This window comes from Pistacia vera, unplaced genomic scaffold (genome assembly GCF_008641045.1).
Source record: "Pistacia vera cultivar Batoury unplaced genomic scaffold, PisVer_v2 Contig204, whole genome shotgun sequence".
NCBI classification, from domain to species: Eukaryota; Viridiplantae; Streptophyta; class Magnoliopsida; order Sapindales; family Anacardiaceae; genus Pistacia; species Pistacia vera.
Genome location: NW_022196007.1, coordinates 1,569,770 through 1,593,690, shown reverse-complemented (window position 1 = coordinate 1,593,690; position 23,921 = coordinate 1,569,770). Strand labels below are relative to the sequence as shown.

Genomic DNA, 23,921 nt, shown 5'->3' with positions numbered 1-23,921 from the left:
CTTTTTTCTTGTTTTTTGTGGTTGTGTCTGTCAAGTTAATCCAAGGCCATATCGTCTGAATTATAAACTTATCTTGGTCGGCAACCACACACACACAAAAATTATATAAACTTTCTTAAATCTTAAAGAAACGTACGATGTGAACACCAACAAATCAAACCAATACCTGCGTGTTGCTGGCACCTGTAAACCGGATGGACATCTATCATAAGCACAGTCACTCGTCACACACATTTTGCTCTGAAGATTGAAGCAGCCCAGCTGTTACAATCCTAATCAGATGTAAATGATTGTATAATGACGCCGCATGGACACCACACAACATAACTACATTGGGCTTAGAAAACAACACGCCACTTCGCTACCTAACACTAGCTGTTTAGTCGATAATATCAAAGTTCAAGAGAATTAAATCAAAGCCAATAGCTTACATATCATGCACAATACACACCGAGAGACTCACTGGATTACACAGTATTTTCTGACTTCGGGAGCATTGCTGCATTTCTGGTCAACTTTACCACCATTATCGTAGCCTCAGGGTGCCAGGGCTCCCAAAAAAAGGATAAAAAAGAATCAAATTTTTATATATATTATAAAATAAAAATGTGTATATTTCTTATTAGACTGATCTAACGGGTTCAAAAAAAATAAAAAGTATTATTACCTCAAAAGTTTATAGTATACGTATAAATATAAACAACTAAAGTTTTTACGATATAACAAGTTTTAATCTCGAGTATTTATTCAAGTGACACACTGATTCCACATAGTTGCATTCTTTAACAAGAAGGCGAAATGGTCATTTGTATTGTCTCAAATTACTCACCCCCAACAACCCAAAATTCAACAACATAAACACCACTCTCTTCCACTGCCCATCGTTTGGACTGAATCGGGCCGATTTCCACAAAAATCCACCGGAATCATCTTTTATCAATTCCCAAAGTGTTTTCCACCTTGATAGCCCTTGATTTGACTTATTTTTACGAACTCGCAACCTAGCTCCACCACACACATAGCCATTCCAACTTTTCAGCATTGCCTAGCATCGTCGCCTCTCGACACCACTATCTTCCTCCCTTCAGCCCTCTCACCAAACCTCCTATCATACCTCATTCGTTCATCCGCCAATCGCTGGCCACTGATCATTTTGGACCACAACTTCTCAGTCTTTTCAGTCAATCCTGCTTGGAAATCACCCATTTCACACCCATTGCTTCTCCACATCTCGCTCTCAAAACCCCCCACCAACCAACCCCATTACCACTGATCGTCATCCTCTCTCCTAGTGATTTGCATCTTCAAAGGCAAGAAAATAAATTTGAAATAATTTTTTTAAGATATGCTTATATTATTGAAAGCCTACAAAGTAACTATTGTCTAAGGATCCAATTTTTCTTGGACAGCCCTGCGTAGCCTATGATATCAACAGAAATTAAATAATTAAGAAAGAAATTAAGGGCAACAAGGAGAGTTGGGAAGGTGAGATTAATTGCAAACCTCCGCCTCTTGAGAGTGTTGATAGAATTGAACTCAAAGCATAATGATCAAGACTGGTTATTAGTTTATATAACTTACAAAGATTTTAATTTCCTTGATGTTCTTATATTATTAGTATTAGTGAATTTGTAACATTAAATCGTCATACTAATGGCATCCGACACATATAAATCAATTTTGTTACTAAATTCCTTTGAGATCCCTCACCTGCCAATTCTCATTCCAATATAAAACGCATTATTTGTCTTTCTCAAGAATTTTTTGAAATTTAAATGATCGAAATTATTTTTCCAGAAATAATCGAATTTTTTATTGTACATACTCTATATAGAGATAATTTTTCGGCAATTACGTTCTAATAGTTCTTTTTTTATTTTTTCCTGTAAATTATGTAATTAGGCTTATGTGACACAAACGATACTTTGATGACAACTCTAATAGTAAGAGAAGCCGTATACTACTGAGCACAGCTTCAATTGCCGACACAATGTCAATTTCGGAGAAGAAAGAAACAGCAGAAATGACAATAATGGCACTGCAAGATGCCATTAACACAAGGATCGGAGAGTGGGGTGCTAAGGGACTCAGTGGTGGCCAAAGAGAGAGTTAGCATTTAAATTGAGATTTTAACCGTCCCAAGCTTCTCTTTTCTTGATGACACAACCATGTGGACTCGACAGTGGCAGTTCATATTGTTATGAGTAGATTGCGAAACTTGATCAAAGAGATGGAGTTGGAAGAACCATTATAGCTTCTATTACTAGCCTAGAACTGAAGTTTTCAGCTTTTCCATAATCTTTGCCTTCTGTCTTCGGCTAGAACAGTGTATTTTGGTCTTGCTTCAATGGCAAATGAGGTTTATATTAAGAGCTTAATTGGATGTTCTTTCTCTTCAACTTTCATTGAGCTAACTATATTTCTCACTTTCAATTTCGATGTAGTTTTTTGCTTAAATGGTTTCCCTTGCCCAACGCTCCAAAATCCATCTGACCATTTTTTGAAAACCATTAACCAGGATTTCCAAAAGGTAGGGTATTTTTCTTGTCACTCTATTATTACGTCAGTAAAATTACTAATCGGAACGTTTTAATATAAAAGTTTCATACTAATACCGATAATTTTACAGGTCTTGATTATTTAGCAATGGGTTAGATTTGAAATGAAGTTACTTTGTTTGTGAGCCTCGGTTTCTATATAGTTTCACTATCAACGGATTTGTAAGAAGGTTTAGATGTGGAATATTACCCACAGAAGAAGCAATTGATCATATTCTTATAAGTCTTATAAACCATCTGTAGTTATGAGCAAGTTCGATGCCAGGTTGCCCAAATAGTATCAGGACATGCGAGAAATCAAGAATATTAATTTCACAGGTTGTTATATTTATTTAGAAAATATTAGCGATTGACTTGGGAAAAGGAGAAGGCATGCTAGCTTCCTAACTCAGTGCAACGTACTCACAAGAAGATCTTTTGTGGACATGTATCGTGATCTAGGCTACTATGGTTACGCCAGCGGTGTATGTCATTGGCTATAGGTTTGTGCTACTGTGTTTAAAATCTAGGCACAAGTGATAGTTCAATTCAAGTAAGAGAAGCAGATTATATATATTTTAATTTATCAGTGTTAATTATTACTATGTTTTGCAAACTTTTATTGAGTATGTGGTTCTTCAGGGCGAGGGGTTCACGTACTCATGTTGTGAGCCGATCATTTTTAACGTTCATGACCATTGGGGGATTCCCTTCTTTTGTGGAGGACATGAAGGTATTTCTTCGCTAAGATCTTCCATGTTCTTAATCCATATGTCACCGTATGCTGTGGCACTTGTGTAAAATCTCTCTCCCTCTCTGAAATTATTGATCTTCCAAGTATCTAAGTAGCAAAGTCACTAAACCTTATCCTGGATAGAGCTGCCTGTCCTTTTGCGTAGGTGGGTTTCGAATGTTCTCCGTTCCTCTCCCTCCGCTCGCCTCGTGTTCGGCTCTGTGTGTCTTCTGCACCTACACCGTCACTCGCTCTCGTTGTCTTCAACCCCCCGCGCTTCTTATTACCCCGGCGCACGCTCCCGGCATCGCGCTCTTGGGCGAGAAGTGGAGCTCTATCATCCTGTCGAGTCGGCCCGTTTCGCCGCCTTTCGGCCCGGTCTTTCTTCTTGACGTGGGTGGCGCCAACGGCCCGACGTCACCCTCAGTGCGTGCAGGGCTGGGTGCTCTGCTTTGCCCGCGTCCAAGTGCAGGGGAGCCGGAGGCACACAGCCATCGAGGGGGGGGCAACCCAACACACGGAACATGCCCGGGCCGGGCACCAGACCCATGCTCGCCGTCCCTGAGGAGGACAGGACGTTCAGCGGGCGCCGTCAGTCGTCAGTGAGGTCCAGAGCCAGAGTGCAGCTAATCCCTTCCGCAGGACTTCTCAGGAGTCACAAGCCCGATACCCCGGGCTTATAGTAGCTTAGTCATAGGCTTCGCTGCGTTCTGCCTTCTGCGAGAAGGTCGTCGAGAAGCCTAAGGAGGTGATGATTGCAACTCCCAAGTTCGTAGGGCAGAGAGGCTTATGGGCGAGATGCCACCCCTCCGGGAGCTGGTCTCATGCTCATGGGGTTGCCGACTAAGTGCCAGGATGCGGCACTTGGGTAGCGAAATGTGGAGGGTCAGAACCCGATGACTGAGCGCCCACGGAGTGTGGTGTGTGGATGCATGACCCCGACAAGGAACAGATCTAATCTAAGAACTACAAGTGAATCTGGGGTACGGAACTTCGTCAAAAAGAAACCAAAGCTTTCTAGTTCACAACTGTCAAAGAGGGAGGAGAATGCCCAACCGAAATACGACATTCCCTGAGAGGTGTAGAAACGTAAGAGGCTGACAGGGGGAAATGGTCAAGACCGCTCCTTGACAGTTAAAAAATGAGAAGGAACCACCCTCGGGCCAACTATATAACGATAAATCAGGGTTTGGTCTGGGTGCATCAGTAACCCAAGCTGAGATTAGGGAAGCAGAGTCGAGAGGCCCTCGAACACCAAGCTGGTCGTTGGTCTGGGCAGCCACGTTCCACTTGACCACAAAGGCAAATCACCAGCCTAATCATACCAGCCTGCATGGGCTAGGCTAAAGCGTAACCTGCCTATGCGAAACGGAGAGTGAAGGCCCAGCGGTCGCTACCGAGTGTCAGGTCGTGACCACACTGCACACTGTTCACAGAGATCAGGTTCTGCCCCGGTCTATACACATTGGGGTTCGCCTCGGATAGATCCTGTACATTTTCCATCAGCCAGTGCGCTCAGTCAGACATGACTCCAGTTAGCTCATGTTACGGCTTCAGAATCTACGAACATCTGAGCGTGGATTCTTCTCAGTGTCCCCGCATTCGTTGCCGTTCCAAAAACACATAGCCTAGACACACGAAGAAGTTGCAGGAGGTAATTCGAAAGAGACCCATGCTCAGAGGATCTGTAAAGGGCACTCAGAGGTACAGAGAGAAAAAGAAGAGAAGACTGAGTAGCGAGAGAAGTGGAACGCTCTGAGAGGATGAGAGTGCCTGGTTGTAGGGGTAGCGGCAAGACAGGAAACCAGGAAAAAACAGACGAAGACCCAAGTGGGAAAAGAGATCGGGAGGAGGGAACAAGAAGAGGAGGGACAAAGGACCACTAGAGGAAAAAAAAAAGGGAAGAAAGTATTATGTCATTCTATTTGAAAAAGGATAGGAGGTCACTAGAACATGTTTGTGTTTTTTCTTAATTTGATTGTTTTTGTTTAACACACTTATGCCGCAAGATTCAACTTTTAATTCTAGGTCTGAATTGTTGTTATGTTTATGTTTTTCCTATTTCCATCTATACACACAAAATAATACAATAATCAGGCGAGATGTTTGTAGCTAATTCTTCAAGCACTACAGAATAGACAATTTATCTCTGTAAAAATTAAAGATTATAGATAAGATCAAAAGTTTGAAAGGGTTAGCATAAAATGTTCTGAAAACTGGATCGGATCGGCCAGTCGAATGGTTCGACCATGGATGGGCTCTTGCTAGTCCGAGCCAGTGTTTAAACTCGTAAACACATTGACCTCAATTGGTCTGGATTTGGACCAGGGAATAGTAGCAAACCGCCAATCCAATCGTACCGGTGAAAAAAACCGGATCACCTAGAAAAATTCAATCTCATCTTCACTCCTAACCTCTCTAATTCTCATAACTTCTCCATTTCAGTCTTCCCCTGAAAAATTCACCAAGTCTGTAAAAGACCCCCCTTCCCCTCTCACCTTTTTATCCAAGCACCTCCCCTAGCTTCCTCTCCCATGGATTCTATTTTCATCTCTTCCTCACTTCCCTTTCCTTTCACTTCCCATATCCCATTTCTTTCCCCATAGCCAACCCCCACTTGGCCAACCTCCCATCAATCTGCGCTCCAAAGTCCGAATTTTTCATCCAAAACCCCCAGAAAACCCTCATTTCATTGCCCGTAGTTTACTTCAAATTCACCTTCAATCTTCGACATGTTGCGGAGTCTTCGCAGTATTTGCACACGTTAGTCTCTTCGAGTATGGCGTATTTGCCAGAGGACAGATATGGTGGCTCATAAGTGATCGATATGAGACTTGTCTCTGGAACGGTTTCATGCATTTGGAACATTGGAATCAATGAAGACGTTAGAGATGCAATGAAAAAATAATAATGAAGAAATATTGGAAGTAAGAATAAAAAAGATGAGCAAGGAGAGAAGATGCTGTCGTGCCTTTTATTTATTTATAAACTGATAAAAGAGACGGTTGGAGATTAAATTTAAAAGTGCGCTGGGTAGTATGAAAAGAAGACATTAATGAGAGAGCAGAAGGAGTGGTGGAGAAAAGGACAGAGAAGAAAGACGCGAAAAGAGTTGTGGAAAACAGAGATGATTTTTATATATTTAATAAATTAAATTTTCTTTTTGATATATCATCGATTCGACTGGTCACGATTGGCTCGATCAACCAAAAATGGGATCTTGACCTAGTCATATGTCCATCATAATGTAATAAAATTGTATAAAAAAGTGGTATAAATGTAACATTACTCGTAATTTTCTTTTTGATGATGTCATCGGTTCGAACTGGTCAACGATTAGATCGATCAACCCAAAAATGGGATCTTGACTGGGTCAAGCTCGACCCGATTTTCAGAACATTGGTTAACATTGTCTTCTGAGCTAGTTCAAGATCTGTATGAAGCCCCAAGGTCTCAGCCACTCTAAACACTAGCCCAAAGCCCAGGATCTGATGGAAGAGTAATGCTATATTACACTATTCTTTTACACAATTTTCTTACATTATAGTGTGATATATGCCACAACCATACAAATTTTTATAATATTAAAAAAATTTAAATAATTAAAAATTTGTGTGATTGTGACATATGTCACATCATAATGTAATAAAATTGGGTAAAAGAGTGGTGTAAATGTAATATTCTCGTGATGAGTAATGTTACATTTATACTACTTTTTTACACCATTTTCATTATATTATAGTGTGACATGATGTACAACCATATAAATTATTATAATATTAAAAAATGTTAAAATAATTAAAATTTGTGTAATGTAATTAATATGTTACATCAGATAAAAAAAATTGTGTGAAAAAAATAATGTAAATGTAGTATTACTCGTTATGGAAGCCTAAGGTCTAATATGAAATTTTAGTTTGAGTATGGGTGACCTGGATCACCTGTATTTACTGATCGGGTTCGTGTGGACTATTCTCTTACCCGTTCAAATTTTACCGTGGATCAAGTACCGTTAGACCCGTAGCTGTCCAACCCGTTCATTTGCTAGGTCTACCTTTTATTCTATTAGTGTTACAATATTGCCAGCAAAAGCTAATAAAAAGTGGTACCTTTCTATATTAGATTACAATTTTCCACGCAAAAGCAATAAAACTACGAAAATTAATGAAACCTCTCTACAAAGAAGAGAAAGACACATTCCCACCCAAAAACTTATGTATATGAATGTTCATTACAATTAAATGAAATCAACTAAAATAGAACTCGTAGTCAAACTCCGGAGACCGTTGCTGCCCGATCTTTGAATTACCTCATCGCACGCGATGCGCCGAAGTCTTGAATTGGGTTACATTAATGAGCAAGGCAGGGGTTTTCTTCACAATAACAGTACACTCATAACCACTGCCTGCAAATATAACCAGCCCTGTTGCACACCACCAATCACAACGGCCACCCAAACTATCACAAGCTGCCTTCCATAAGAAACCACCATAACATGGAGGTATCCCATAAGCAAGCTGTCACATGGCCCCCTCTCCGCCCCCGGGCACTGCTGCAACACACCCAAATGGGACCGGTACGCGTGCCCGGAAGCCCAGTACGGTATCTTGGGTGGCGGATGTGTTGGTAGTTTAATAATAACTTAGGATCATCGGGGTACTCAAGCTGCTTTGTCCTTGCTCGAACGGTGTTATTCAGGTGTTCCTTTGTTTTTATCTCCCGTCTGTGTTTCTCTCCCGCGAGATGTTACCCGCCGCTCACGACCGCTTCGAGTCATTATTTTAGACGTTCGTATATCTCGATACGCGTTCTCTAGATTCGCGGTTCGGTCGAGTCCTCGCATCTTTTGCACTTTCAGGTACAGTGGCCCAGACCCCCCCCCCACCCACTCTGGACCGGACTAAGGTGGTGCTGTATCTATGGTCTCCCCGCGGACTCAGCTGTTTAATTCTGCGCGATATACTCTTCTAACGACTGAATATTCAAACACCGGCTGCCTTGCATAGCTATCGATGCATTCACACGCCCGTGTGCAGACCAAATCTTTACGAACATCATTCCGAGGGCTGCAGCAGACGACGCCACTTCGTGAGTTGAACGGTTATGGGCTCTCTCGTGAACTTGTCTTGTATCCTATTATCTCAGCCGAGTACAAAAATACGCTGCGATGATTGCCATGCAATTAGAACACACAGAAAGGTGCTCAACGGGGATTCTAACACAGCCATTTAGTCTGTCGTAGATTTGCTCGACACTTAGTCGCTTATCACTCGGTACGTAGCCTTCATTAAACAGAAATAAATAATAAGAAAACCAAGTGAGGCAATCGGCATCAGAGTGAGGGTAAGGAAGCGGTTAGATTTTGTTTGCCATACACCTCCGCCATATTTCGGGGAGAGTTTGCTCAACAAAGATCTGAGCCTCAAGCAAAAGGACACGGCTGGTTATGATTGATGAAGAGACTGGAACAACGTCTCTTACTAAAATATTAAGCAAACTGCATAGTAAAGGAGAGTTCATTAACCAAATTCAAACGCCACCAGGCGGGTGATCTCGAAATCACTGGTAGACCTGCCTTATACCTCCAAGACTAGGTTAGGATTCCGGTGCCCTCCGAAATGACTTCCTATTAGCGAAGGAGCTTAAAGTTAATGTAATTGACAGTTGTTCTATTATAGCACCTGGCTCCAGCAATCGTGCTCGCTGATATATTACACCAAGGTGTGCGAAGTGTATGTCCAAATCAATCAGGATCATGCATTTCATCTTCATCATTCACTTAAATATTATTTTAACTATAAGGGGGATAGTGGATCGTCTAGAGTGTAGTTCAAAACCCAGACGCCTCAATCCATACTTACAATAATAGTTAGTGGCTCTCGATCTTCCATTCTATCGGAATGAATTAATTTTATAATTAAAAGAGTGTGGTAACAAATTTAAGATCATTTAACTAACAAAAATTGGCAAAATTGAAGATAGATCTGATCGATGACTTCAATCAACTTACTAAGATTAATTAGATTATTCAAGATAGGATAGCGACTTCACTAAGGAAACTTGCAAGTGCCATGGTTGTGGACCTGCAAATATTAACTTTGAGTGAGCTGCTGGTAGTGGTAATGTACTTTATTAATGGACTTCACTTTTCTCTGGCCTCACTCCCATCCTCTTTATTCTCCGAGTCTATATGCATGTTTTTAATCACCGTAAAATTCGTGAGGACCATTTATAATTGATGTGGAATCTTACCACAATATATAATATTTAGAAAGTAGAGGCATCATTCATTAAGTATTACTTAATTAGATAAATTATATATACTGTAATACAATAAATTTGGTATGTGGATGTTATTAAAAGAGTATGAATATGACATTACTACCTAACCGACAACACTCTCTTTAACAAAACCAACAAAAAACTACCCAAATGCCACCAAACAGTAACTATGTGAAACCCTCTCAGCTTCTCAGCATGCCACCATTCTTTTACATGATTCTACAAACTTCATTAGGATCTCTTCGCAAAAGTCACGTCCCTCTGTAACAATCCCACCCCTCCGCACACCCCCCCCCCAGCTATACACCGCCTCCAGAAATCCGCAATAACATCTTGGCGGTCATAGCACCTAGTTGGTAACATGGCCCCCTTCCACCCCCTCGACCATCCTGCAACCACATTCCAACCGGGTCGGATAACCCAATGGTGGGGCAGGGCCGGCCCAAGAGGTAGGCAGGTGAGGCACCTACCTTTGGGGCCCAAAATTATTTTAAGATTTTTTAATGGATTTACAAAATTCATTGTGACCTAAAAAAGTTTATAATTTTTTTATCCAAACGGGTCCAAAGGGCCCCAAAAACCAAAAAGGCCTAAATTCATTATAATTTTTTTAAAAAAAAAAATCATGTTTCATATTTCTATTCACAACCCTAAATTAACTAAACTAGTTATTAATGTCTAAATTTCAAAACACCCATTCATCCCTAAAATGATGAAAAAATTGCATGCTCCATCTACGCCGCCATAGTACATTGTCGGCGTTAAGTGATGATTCCGGTCAATTTCTCCACCAAAATCGACCGGATTCATCACTTAATCATTTTCGAAACATTTTCCCAGCCTTGACAACCCCCATTTGGTTGATTTTTGCTAATTTTCGCAACCCTTTTCATTCTCACCGCATGCGACAGCCATTTTGCATGTATCCGTTGTCGTTGACCTTCCCCGACACCACCACTTTCCCCTCAACTCCCTCCCAAAAACCCCTCACTTACCTGACCCCTAGCTCCCCATCCACCTCTCGCTCTCACAATAAGATTAGGTAATTTGACTATATTATCAATTGAAAAAAATTTGGTTTCTAAACTGAATACAAACATTAAATCAGTGATTTTGCTTCTCAAAGGTAAGAAAAATAAATTTGAAATAAATTTTTAATATATACTTATATTATTAAAAGGACCCCAAAGTAACTCTTGTTTAGGGTTACAAATATTCTTGAGACGGCCCTGGCCTGCTGCCGGTTTTCGCAGTGGGTCAACAAAGTAACCAAAGGCTTGTCTTGTTTTGGCGGCTCTGCTTCGCTGGTGCTGGGTGGTGGTGGCTGGGCGGTGGTCGCCGTGTGCAGCTGGTCGCTCGGGTATGGTGGTGCCGGTAGTGGATCCATTGGTTTCTGTGTAGGCCTTTCTGGTTCTTTTGGTTTTTCAGTTTCTTTCGTCTTTGGAGGTTTTTAGGCTTTCAGGTTCTTTAGGCTTGGTGGAGGTAAAATTTCAATACTCTTGATGGAATCACCACCTTTGCAGCAAGTCTTTTGCTTGATCTTCTCATTCACAATACACCACTTTGATCCTTCCTGTGTTCTGCTTCCGTCATACACCTCGTCTGTATTTTTGATCTTGTTCAAACATTCCTTCTACATTAACACCTACTTCAAATTCATTAACAAAGAGAATTGACGAACGAATTAGACACTCACGAGGGAATTTACACAGACTTTCTTCACTTTCCTGTAGCACTTCTCACACTGAAGTCAACCTCAACAACCATATCGCAACTTTCTGCAACTTAAACAATCAAGATATGTGCATTAACCACAAACAATGAGATGGGCATGGTTAAATTATAAGAAAGATAGATTTTGCAATCCTCCTCCCCCATGGCTGGGTGGTGGGGTTGCTCAGATGATCTGAGTCTGAATCTCATTTCAATATATTAAGTAGAGTTTGATTATAAAATAATGAGGAAGAGAATGATCAGTGAGAGTAAGAGAGGACACACCATATTATAAAATTATATAAACTATCTTTATCTCAAGAAGACATAAGATTCGATTTCTGTACATCAATAACCACTATGTGTTGACACTGTTAATGGAGTTGATTGCAGCGATCATCAAGGTCGTCCTAGCTTTTGCTTTGAATGATTGACGCGCCCACGTTATTATTATATAAATTTATAATTGTTTTAAGTGGTAGACTTCCACCAATTTATACATCTTAGTAATACTTTGAAGACGCCTGGCCATACAAGTCTACATGAAATACATTGTTATACAAACCCAATTTGAAACATAAACTTTATGATTTGTTATTGTAATTGAAGGTGGGTAGGTAAGGGAAGACTTAAATTGAGCCTAGTTCTTTCTTTTATACACACTCAATTGAATGAAAAAGTTAATAAAACTTCTCATTTTAGTCCTCTTTTTTTTGCTCTTTTACTTTTAGTCCGGTTAGCTAGGATTTAGGAAGACATAAATTGAGCCTAGTTTTCATTTTATACACAACCAATTGAATGAAAAAGTTAATAAAACTTCTCATTTTAGTCCTCTTTATTTGCTCTTTTACTTTTTAGTCTCTGTTAGTTTATTTTAGTGCACACGTTATCAGCACAAAAAGCTTAGTATTGTAACGTTTTATCATTCATTTTATTATACATTATAGATGCAACAATTGTTGGATTATACTCTATGGTTGCCATAAAATGGATCTTTTATATCAAAAATATGGTTAGTTCCTAACAATATATATTTGTTTAATCATTTCCTAAATTAACCAATTGACTTTATTTCACGTATTGCTAATGTTGTTACTCATGCTATTATGACTAATTACATTACATATTTATTTTTTCGAGTTTATATATTATTGAGACACCAGAAATTATGGCAACCTAAAATTTGTAAATAGAAATGATATGAAACCAGAGTTCTAAGAATCAGTCTTCAGTCATGAACTTAAAGTTTTGAATTTAAAATTTTGATATTAAATCTGAAGTTTCAAACGTCAGGCTTGAAGTCCAAGTTGCGCGATTTTGATATAGGATCAAAACCTGAAGTTCTAAAATACCGAAGTTTGTCTTAAGTTGGCTGAAGTCTAAAGGATCTCAAAATTTAGAATTTGGAGTTCTAAGTTTCAAGATTCTGAGATCAAACGAAGTTCTGACTCTAATTATTGCATCTTTCTTTTATTATACCCATTTATTGCTATTATTGTCGTTTATTATTCTTTACTTTTTATGCAATTAATTGTTTCTTAACAATATATATATATATTATTGTTTTTGGATGCCAGAATGCATCTTATGACATGCATCCAATATGCGAATTCAGGAAGAAAATTACTTATCCTTGTAGGATAAATTATAATCCTAAATTTTTTTCTAAACCTAAAATGAATTTTGTATTTGGGAGTTTTTATAAAGTCTTTTGGAAAAAGTTAGTTGAGTAGTATGAGAAGTTTTTTGTACATTTTTTAATGGCATTTTCTGAAAATATTTAGATATTTTAACCCCCAGGGTTGTTAATTACTAAACACCCCTAACAATAAAGTTTATAATTAATAAAAACACCCTCATCCACCCACATTTGCCAGATTTCGACCACTACAACCGAGGTGGTCGAAATCTGCCTTATTGGCACACTACAGACAAGTATAGCCGGTAGTGTGTCGATCTGGCTTTTTTTCGGCCATTTTACAACGCCAGATTTGGTCGTTGATGATGGTCACATCTTGGTCATCATTTGACGAACAAGATTTGGCCATCATCAATAGCCAGATCGATGCACTACCAGCCATATTTAGCTATAAGTGCACCATTATGATAGATTCTACCACCTTTGGTAATGGGGTCGAAATCTGGCAAATATGGGATGAGGGGTTTTTTGTCAATTTATAACTTTTATTATTGGGGTGTTTAATAAATTAACAAACCTAAGGGGTTAAAAATAATCTAATATTTTGAGTGTAATATAATATTGTATTTTGAAGAAATTTGAATATTGAAACAAATTTATTTGGATAGGATTGAATAGGATTGTGGAATAAGATAGTCAAAATGTTGTACCAAAGGGGCCTTAAATTTCTCAGATAGGACTCGTTCATCTTATAATAGAATAGAATGATCATTGAAGGAGATGTTTTCCTAAAACTCAAGATACGCTCATTGTAGTAGTATATATATCAAACCTTCCTATAGTAGTGGTGTAATAAGAAACTACAAAATATTTAGAAATTGATTATGAATCACCTGAAAGTGATTCCTTCACCATTCCTTTAAGCGAATGTTAATAGTCATATAATCTTCGTTAGACACTCACTAAATGTGGATATTTATAAACCAAAGAAACCAAGGTCCTGAACATTGAAAGACATTTCATAGGCGTGACTAAAATATATTTTGAAAAAATGTACTTTCAAGCCCTATGAAACTGAGGAAGTATGATATACATTTTTTACTAAGCATTAATATTACTTTTTATAATATGTGTAATGCATATTCTTATCATGTGTTCTTCCTTCTTCATTTCTAATGAATATTCTTTAATGAAAAGGATTGAAATCATAGATTGAATTGCGCGCCCTAAAAAAGAATGTGGAGACATTTTGTTTGGTAGATAGTGCAACGACGCACACCATCCATCGGATAAAAACTATTTCTCATATTTGATATTAATTAATGCTAAAGTAAATATGTACATATATCAGTCTATAACATTTGAGGCTTTGGAAGAGCAACACTCTTTTTAGCAATTAGAACTAAGTTAGTATCTATGATCCTTTATATTCTATCAAATCCAGAAAAAAATTTCTTAGTTTCATGATATACGAATCAATGATACCATATTGAAACTTTAAATGAAAATGATACAAAATTCAATGCATCACTTCCAATGTTTCATGCTAGAACATATACTACAAAGGCTTCCCGCTTTTTCTCATGGGTTTTGTCATGCCATTCAAAAGAATATTGAAACCTACATAGTTATGACCAAAAGTCTGATCCTAAACTTTTTAAACACTTTGGCTCCGTTAAAGAACCAAAAGATTATGTTGCCTAATGAAGTACTTATTGTTTTCCAGGAAATTGGTAATTAGCCATCCCTCTCTAAAGTTGGTCTAGAATTTCCATCTTTTTACAAAAAACTCAGGGGGCATATGGTGGACTACTTCATCCGCAAGTGGACCATCTACTTTATGGTATTAATTGACACATCGGCATGATGGTCACATGTTTGTTTATATCACCCGGTAATGTTGCCTCTGCTTGATTGTTGGCACAAATCATCATATTCCAGGTACTCTTTCCTTATTACCCAATTACAATTTGTTTGGACAATGCCAGTGTGATTTACCCAGACTTTGTTGGCACATCATGAATTGATATTGAGCACCTAGTACCACAGGTACATGCCCACAATGGTTTGGCAAAATATTTACAAAGCATATCCACTTAATGTAAGAATTTTTTATTACGTAGCAATTACCGACTCTGCCTAGGCTCATGCTGTTTTATATGATATGCCGTTAATTCATGTAAGACCCATTCCTATCATCAGTATCCCAATGCAAAATTTTTTGAACATAAGCCTAATATCCCATTTAAAAAATTGGAATCTCAATTGCACCCCCTCAGCGCATCATTTTGGACCCCAACATTGTTTCAAAATATATTCTCGACTATAACTCACCACCATCATCAGATATATTGAGCCGCTAACAGTGATCTGTTTATCGCACGTTTTATGGACGACTATTTTGATGGAGACAATATTTCCATCTTTAGGAAAAAGGTAAAGCCTTTGAGTAAAGGCTGCACTTTCTTGGAAAGTAAATTCATTTTCCTTTAGATCCTGCTGCATTCCAATTTGAAATCAAAGTGCAAAGAATAATACATTTGCAAAAATTGCCAATCAAATGTCTGATGCATTTACAGATGCAGCGAAAGTAACAATATTATACATTCCTACTATTAATACCCAGCAGAATGATGTTACTATGAACTATCATTCAGGTAGCGATCAATTCATCTGTTGCATGCCAAAGGTGTGTAGACCTATTGAAGCCAAGATATTGTTCCTAAAAACGAAAAGAAAGAGTCAAATACATATCAATATTGACATAACTAGATAATAGACAATTCCACATCTTCTAAACTATAGAAGAGTTAATAGTCCTTGAAGAGAGAAGCCCTAAAGAGGAACAAATCCCTGAAGAAATACACACTACAAGAAAAACTATATCTGCAACCAATTTTTTAGTAAGACCAGAATTAGTTGTAGAAAGGCACATTTACCAACTAAATTGTCAATGGTCGGCAAAGAGGTTTAAAATTTCGAGGTCCACATGTTCCAACTTTGGCGTCTAAGTTTGTTCTACTACTATTTTGTTAGTCGTAGAACAGGTTGTTTAGTGACAATAAATTTAGTTGCAACTTTTGGCGGGCGATTTTGCCCTCTCTAATTTGAACATTTGCATCTAAATATTATATTTTGCATCTACCTTATTGGTTACAAAACCAATTTTTTGCAACTACCCTTTAGTAGCTAAATTAGTTGCGAATAATAGGAATTTATTAGTAATTATTATGATTAGTTACAGAAAAGAGAATTACCAAAATATCCCATTTGGACAATAATTACAAGGACCCCAAGGTATTTTTAGCAACAAATGTTTTTGTGTCATATTAACAATGTTGCAAAAATTATATATAGCAACTAAATTCGGTTTAGTTCAATTTAAGTTCAAAAATTCATGTTCCCCCTAAATTATTAGTTCCCGCCAAACTTCAATTATAGCAACATGACAATTCTTTCCTGACTAAATATTTAGTACAAATTGATTTGTTTGCAAAATATGATTATTTAAAAATTAAACAACTAATTAAAAGCCTTACTTTTAAAGTTATTTACAGAAAACCTAACACCTATATAAGCAAGCCTTTCCCCAAATTCCCAATCTCTTCCCATGCAAATCATAGATGTTTCCCCAAATTCCCATCTCATAATCTTACCTAGCTCTTCTCTCTCCACGTAAATCCTTAGCTATTTCCAAATAGAAAGTTGAGTTGGTGCTCATTTGATGATTAATGGACCACTCAGGCTTGGTATGTATGTGTTTAGAAACTGGTAATGTGCAATTATTGGTGATTTGAGAAAGATGATGTGCTTTCATACCGTTTTCTTGTTTCAGTAATTTGTGTAGTTGATTAGTTTTTTTTAATTTTTTTTGGTAATATCAATTTGAGTTTCCGTTATGTGAATGAATGGGGCACTTTTGCTATTTTTCTGATATTCCTTAAAGCAACAATGAGATATCCATCCAATTCCACACTCACAATTGCTGTAACATTTATAGCTTGTATGGAAATTATTGTGCCTTTACCAATCAATTCAATCCTGATAGCAATCAAACAAATCACTTTCTGTAATTTAATGAACCAACCAGACCAAAATAATCAAATCCTTATCTTCCTTTCCACATGATGAGAACAGAGTTGTGTCTGGTTCAGTTTTTCGATAATTGTATTTACTTTTAAAAATAGTTTTCTCTAATTAACAATATGATTGATTATCGTAAATTTTAATTAGGAAAGACAAATCTATATAACCGTTATTACCTATAAATATATAAAAAGTATATATATATATAGTAAAACCTTTCTATAGTCATAATGTTGGGACTAACTAAATTTATAAATATGAGGAGGTTATAACTTAATAGAGGTATAGTTACAAGATTAAAAAATTATTGTTTTGATTTCTTATTTTATAATTCATGTTTTAGTAGTATTAGAATTTCAATTCATTGTTTTAATAGTATTAGGATAGTATGAAAATGAATATCAAAGAGTCATCACAAAATTGAGTGATCAATACGAAAACTTCATTATACTAATCAAATGGTTATTAATATCTTTATTAATTATTCAAATAAGCAACAAGATATGTATGCTTTAAGTGAAGAAGAAATTATTACTGGAATTAAACAAGAAGAGGAAGGAAACAATCCTGAGGATGAATATAGTTAGGAAATACCAAAATTTTTGTGCTAAGAAGCTCCAAACATGCAGTTAGAAATATTTTGAATTCAACAAGAAGGTGCCTATATTGACAACTTATTACATACTCGCAAGATAAAAGATATGATAATAACTCTAAAACATAAATAAATCATTATCTCAAATAACTTTAGATAAATATGTTATTTCATTTTAAACATTTAATGTAACATAAGATATATTTTTTTATAATATATATACAATTATTATTATATAGAGACAAGTTCCTTCGGGACTTAGAAAAACTATAATTTATTATAATGTGAAATTTATTATCATTTATAACTAATTTAAATTGAGATCGAACCTTTTTTATGATTACATACAAATTATTCTTATATAAAGTATTACTATAAAAAGATTTTACTGCATATATATCTCGTTAATTTACTACACATCACTAAAGTAATACCAGAGGGGAAAAAATTTTAGAAAGTGGAGGCAATCATTCATTATTGAGTCTGAACCTCGTTCTCAGAATATTATTGAGTTGAGTTCGATTAGTTAACGTAACGAGGAAGAGAATGACCAGTGAGAGTGAGAGAGAGACACACATATTATAAAAGGGAGAACGACTTATACATACCTAATGTTTGTCGAAACGACAAGTTGGTACCCAAAAGGTTTTGAAACGACAAATGGGTACCTTCCGTCATGTTCTGTTAGTGTTTTTCTTTAGATAATAGTGAAAAGACTAAAATGCCCTTAAAAGTTTAATTTTTAGTTTTTTAAAAATCTCTAAAAAACCCCCTATGTTTGCTAATTTGACTAAATACCCCAATATATAAAAATTTTATAAAATAACAAATACACCCCCGCCACCACAGTGCCAGATTCCGGCCACCACCGCCGGAATCTGGCACTGCAGGTGGCAAGGGTGTTTTTGTTATTTTATAAAACTTTTATATATTGGGGTGTTTAGTCAAATTAGCAAATCTAGGGGATTTTTTAGAAATTTTTAAATTTATAAAAAACTAAAAATTAAACTTTCAAGGGCATTTTAGTCTTTTCACTATTATCTAACGAAAATTACTAACAGAACATGACGGAAGGTACCTATTTATTATTTCAAAACCTTTTAAGTACCAACTTGTCGTTTCAACAAACCTTAGATATTCATAAGTCGTTCGGCCATTATAAAATTATATAAACTTATCTTTAATCTTAAGAAGGCGTACGAGTTTGATTTCCGTACATCAATAACCACTACGATTTTGAAACGTGTTACGGCGTTGAATGCTATCATCAAGATTGTAGCTTTTTGCTTTGAATGATTGAAGCAGCCCACATTATTAATCATGTAAATCTATAATTATTGTAGGCTTCAACCAATTTAATACATGGCTTATGTAAGCAACACGCCACTTCTCGTCGTAAACTTGATCTTTTATTTCTATATCAAAGTTCAAGAGAATTAATCAAATCCAATAGCTTAGGGTGTTTTTGATTTATTATTTTAGATAAAATATTAGAAATAGTATTAAATAGTTGAATAAAGTTATGATTACGAGATAGGATTTACAGAATATGTGTTTGGTAGAATATTTTAATCTTGTATTTGTGTTGAATATTTGATTAATATATTTTTTTTATAAATGATTTATTAATATAATATTTTATTTAATTTTGTTAAAATAATGTATTATTATATATATAACTTATCTTGGTGGTTCACGTTGGATATTAGTGTGGGACAGATCTTGATGGTGGGTGGTTCATGGTGGCTTTTAGTGTGGGACAGATCTAATGGTGGGTGGTTGACGGTGAATATTAGTGTGGGATAGATCTGCTGCTGTGGGTGGTTTACGGTGATATTGTTTGGGTGGTGCAGGTAGAGAAGAAGTTGGATGTGCTTTGTTTGGTATTTGCGAGTGGAGCAGAAGTTGGATATGTTATGTTTGGTAATTGCAGGTGGAGAAGAAGTTGGGTGGAAGAAGAAGAAGTTTGCAAATGTGGTGAAGCACTGATGCAGTGAAGAAGATGAGATAATGAAAAAAAAAAAAAAAAAAGAGAGAGAGAGCAAAAAAGCTGCAAAAAGTCAAACAGTCAAATACATGATGCAATGAAGAAGATGAGAAAGGTATTTGCAGGTGGATAAGAAGTTGGGTGGAAGAAGAAGAAGTTTGTAAACGTGGTAAAGTATGATGCAGTGAAAAAGATGAAAAAATGGAAAAAAAATGAGAGAGAGAAAAAAAAAAACTGCAAAAAGTCAAACGGTCAAATACGTGATGCAGTGAAGAAGATAAGAAAATGAAAAAAAAAAAAAAAAAGTGGAGCAGAAGCTGAAAAAATTCTTAAGGGTCAAATATATGTCAGAATCGTTTTTTCAGGATTTGTTACGAGAATAATAAGCCAAATACTATTCAAATAATCGGTTTTATGAAAATAAATAATGAAGCAAACACGGCCTTACATATTCATGCACAAATACACACACGGAGAGACTCACGTGGGACTTTACACAGTATTTTCTTGACTTTCTTGTAGCATTTGCTGCATTTCTGGTCAACTTTGACCACCATTATCGTAGCCTCAGGGCCGGCCCAAAGGCCAGGTGAGGCACCTGCTTAGGGCTCCCAAAAAATAAGGTAAAAAAGGATTCAAATTTTCATAATTTTTTTAATATATTACAAAATAAAAATAGTGTATAATTTTTTAACTAGACTGGCTTAAGGGGTCCCAAAAAAAAAAAAAAAAAAAAAGGACCCAAATTTATTATAAACTTTTTACGTATATTCTCACCCAAAGTTTGACGAAATAGTAAGTTTATACCTCTAGTTTTATTTATTCCAATTTACACCACTAAATTAACACATTGAATTTCTATTAACAATGAAAGGCTGAAATGGTCATTTGCATGTCTCAAATTACTCACCCCCAATTCAATCCCAAAATTCAACAATCATATAAATTATTTCCACCCCTCTTCCTCCACCCGCTGTTTGGAGTGGAATCGGGTCGATTTTCTCACAAAAATCCATCGGAATATTCACTTTATCAATTCCCAAAGTGTTTTCCCAGCCTTGATAGCCCTTGATTTGACTGATTTTTTACGAATCTCGCAAGCTAGCTCCACCACACACGATAGCCATTTCTAGCCTTTTCAGCATGTGCCCGGCGTCATTGGCCTTCCTCGACACCACCATCTTCCTTCTTTCAGCCCTCTCACCAAAACTCCTATCATACCTCATTCGTTCACTTCGCCAATCGCTGGCCACCGATACATTTTGGGCCATGGCTTCTCAAGTCTTTTCAGGCCAATCCTGGCATTGGAAATCACCCATTTCACCACCCATTGCTTCTCCAACATCTGCTCTCCAAAACCCCCCACCAACCTAACCCCGTTAGTCTGCCAATCGTCGTCCTTCTCTCCTAGTGATTTTGCATCTCCAAAAGCAAAAAAAATAAATTTGAAATAATTTTTTTAAGATTTGCTTATATTATTAAAAGGCCCACAAAGTAACTATTGTCTAAGGTTACAAATGTTTTTGAGATGGCCCGTGTAGCCTGTGATTATCAATCAGAAAATTTAAATAATTAAGTAGAAAATTGTTGAGGAAGGTGAGATTAATTTGCAAGCCTCCGCCATCTTTGAGAGTGTTGATAAGAATTGAACCTCAAAGCATAATGATCAAGACTGGTTATTAGTTATATATAACTTACAAAGATTTTAATTTTACTTGAATGTTGCTTATATTATTAATGTATATAGCGAAATTTGTAACATTAAATCGTCAAACTAATGGTATCCGACATATATAAATCATTTTTTTTTACTAAATTTCCTTTTGATATCCTCACCTGCCATAAATTCTCATTCCAATATATAAACGCATTATTTGTATTTCTCAAGAATTTTTTGAAATTTAAATTATCGAAATTATTTTTCCAGAAATGAATCGAATTTTCTTAGTGTATATCCATTCTATATAGAGGATAATATTTTCGTCATTTACGTTCTAATAGTTCTTTTTTATTTTTTCCTGTAAATTATGTAATTAGGCTTATGTGACACAAGACGATACTTTGATGACAACTCTAATAGTAAGAGAAGCCGTATACTACTGAGCACAGCTTCAATTGCCGGACACAATGCCAATTTCGGAGAAGAAAGAAACAGCAGAAATGACAATAAATGGCACTGCAAGATGCCATTAACACAAGGATCGGAGAGTGGGGTGCTAAAGGACTCAGTGGTGGCCAAAAGAGAAGAGTTAGCATTTAAATTGAGATTTTAACTCGTCCCAAGCTTCTTTTTCTTGATGAACCAACCAGTCGACTCGACAGTGCAGGTTCATATTATGTTATGAGTAGGATTGCGAAACTTGATCAAAGAGATGGAGTTGGAAGAACCATTATAGCTTCTATATACTAGCCTAGAACTGAAGTGTTTCAGCTTTTCCATAATCTTTGCCTTCTGTCTTCGGCTAGAACAGTGTATTTTGGTCTTGCTTCAATGGCAAATGAGGTTATTATTAAGAGCTTAATTGGATGTTCTTTCTCTTCAACTTTCATTGAGCTAACTAATTGTTCTCACTTTCAATTTCGATGTAGTTTTTTGCTTTAAATGGTTTCCCTTGCCCAACGCTCCAAACTAATTGTTCTCACTTTCAATTTCGATGTAGTTTTTTGCTTTAAATGGTTTCCCTTGCCCAACGCTCCAAAATCCATCTGACCATTTTTTGAAAACCATTAACCAGGATTTCCAAAAGGTAAGGTATTTTTCTTGTCACTCTATTATTACGTCAGTAAAATTACTAATATTCGGATCGTTTAATATAAAAGTTTCATACTAATACCGATAATTTTACAGGTCTTGATTATATTTAGCAATGGGTTAGATTTGAAATGAAGTTACTTTTGTTTGTGAGCCTCGGTTTCTAATATAGTTTCACTATCAACAGGATATTGAAGAAGGTTTAGATGATGGAATATTACCCACAGAAGAAGCAATTGATCATATTCTTATAAAGTCTTATAAACCATCTGGTAGTTATGAGCAAGTTCGATGCCAGGTTGCCCAAATATGTAATCAGGTACATGAGCGAGAAATCAAGAATATTAATTTCACAGGTTGTATATTTATTTAGAAAATATTAGCGATTGACATGGACATTATTAGGATTGTGGTACATTGGAGGAAAAGAGAAGGCATGCTAGCTTCCTAACTCAGTGCAACGTACTCACAAGAAGATCTTTTGTGGACATGTATCGTGATCTAGGCTACTATTGGTTACGCCTAGCTGTGTATGTGGCATTGGCTATAGGTCTTGCTACTGTGTTTAAAAATCTAGGCACAAGTGATAGTTCAATTCAAGTAAGAGAAGCAGATTATATATATTTTAATTTATCAGTGTTAATTAATTACTATGTTTTGCAAACTTTTATTGAGTATGTGGTTCTTTCAGGGCGAGGGGTTCACGTACTCATGTTTGTAGCTTCGATCATTTTTAACGTTCATGACCATTGGTGGATTCCCTTCTTTTGTGGAGGACATGAAGGTATTTCTTATCGCATAAGATGCTTCCATTTTTTAAATTTCATATATCACACTAATGCTAGTAGTGTTGTAAAAATCTCTCTCCTCATGAATTAATTGATCCAGGTATTTGAACGAGAAAGACTAAACGGGCACTACAGTGTCATCTCATTTGCTGTTGGCAACACATTCTCAGCGCTACCATACTTTGTACTCATTTCAGTGATTCCAGGAGCCATAGTGTACTACCTTCCAGGACTTTCTAAAGGATACCAACACTACTTAATATTTCATGTCTTTATTGTTTGCTTGTATGATGTTGGTTGAGAGCCTAATGATGATTGTTGCAACCCAATTTTTATATATTTTTATATTTGAATACCCCTCGTTTCTCTTTGTTTTAGACTTTGGCCATTATGAATTGTGATAATTGTTGTTGGTTGAGGAATATTATGAATAATTTCATATCACTATTCCATAATTTAATTGGTAATAATCAGGAAAATAAACTAATTATAAAGAAATAAATTCATTTGGTTAAAATTCAAAAAATAAAACCAAATCCTTTATAGTTCGAAAACTGTCAAAGATTTGATTAAAATTAAACTTATTCTTGATAGTTAGGAACTGCCAAGAGATTCTTGACAGTTTGAAATTGTCAAGACCATTCCTTGACAGTTAAAAAAGTAAAGGAACCCCCTTCTTGACAATTAATAACTAATAAAATCAGGGTTTTCTTGTAGTGCATGCATTACCCCAATCAGAGATTATAGAATCAAGGGAGTCCACTAACACCATGTTTGTGAAATAGAATTCACTTGAACAATTGTGGCTA

At 36.4% G+C, this 23,921-nt stretch overlaps 1 pseudogene; it reads left to right on the top strand.

The window, feature by feature from the left end:
• The first annotated feature begins 3,005 nt into the window (after window positions 1–3,005).
• LOC116128753 lies at window positions 3,006–23,513 on the top strand (annotated as a pseudogene).
• Window positions 23,514–23,921: the final 408 nt, after the last annotated feature.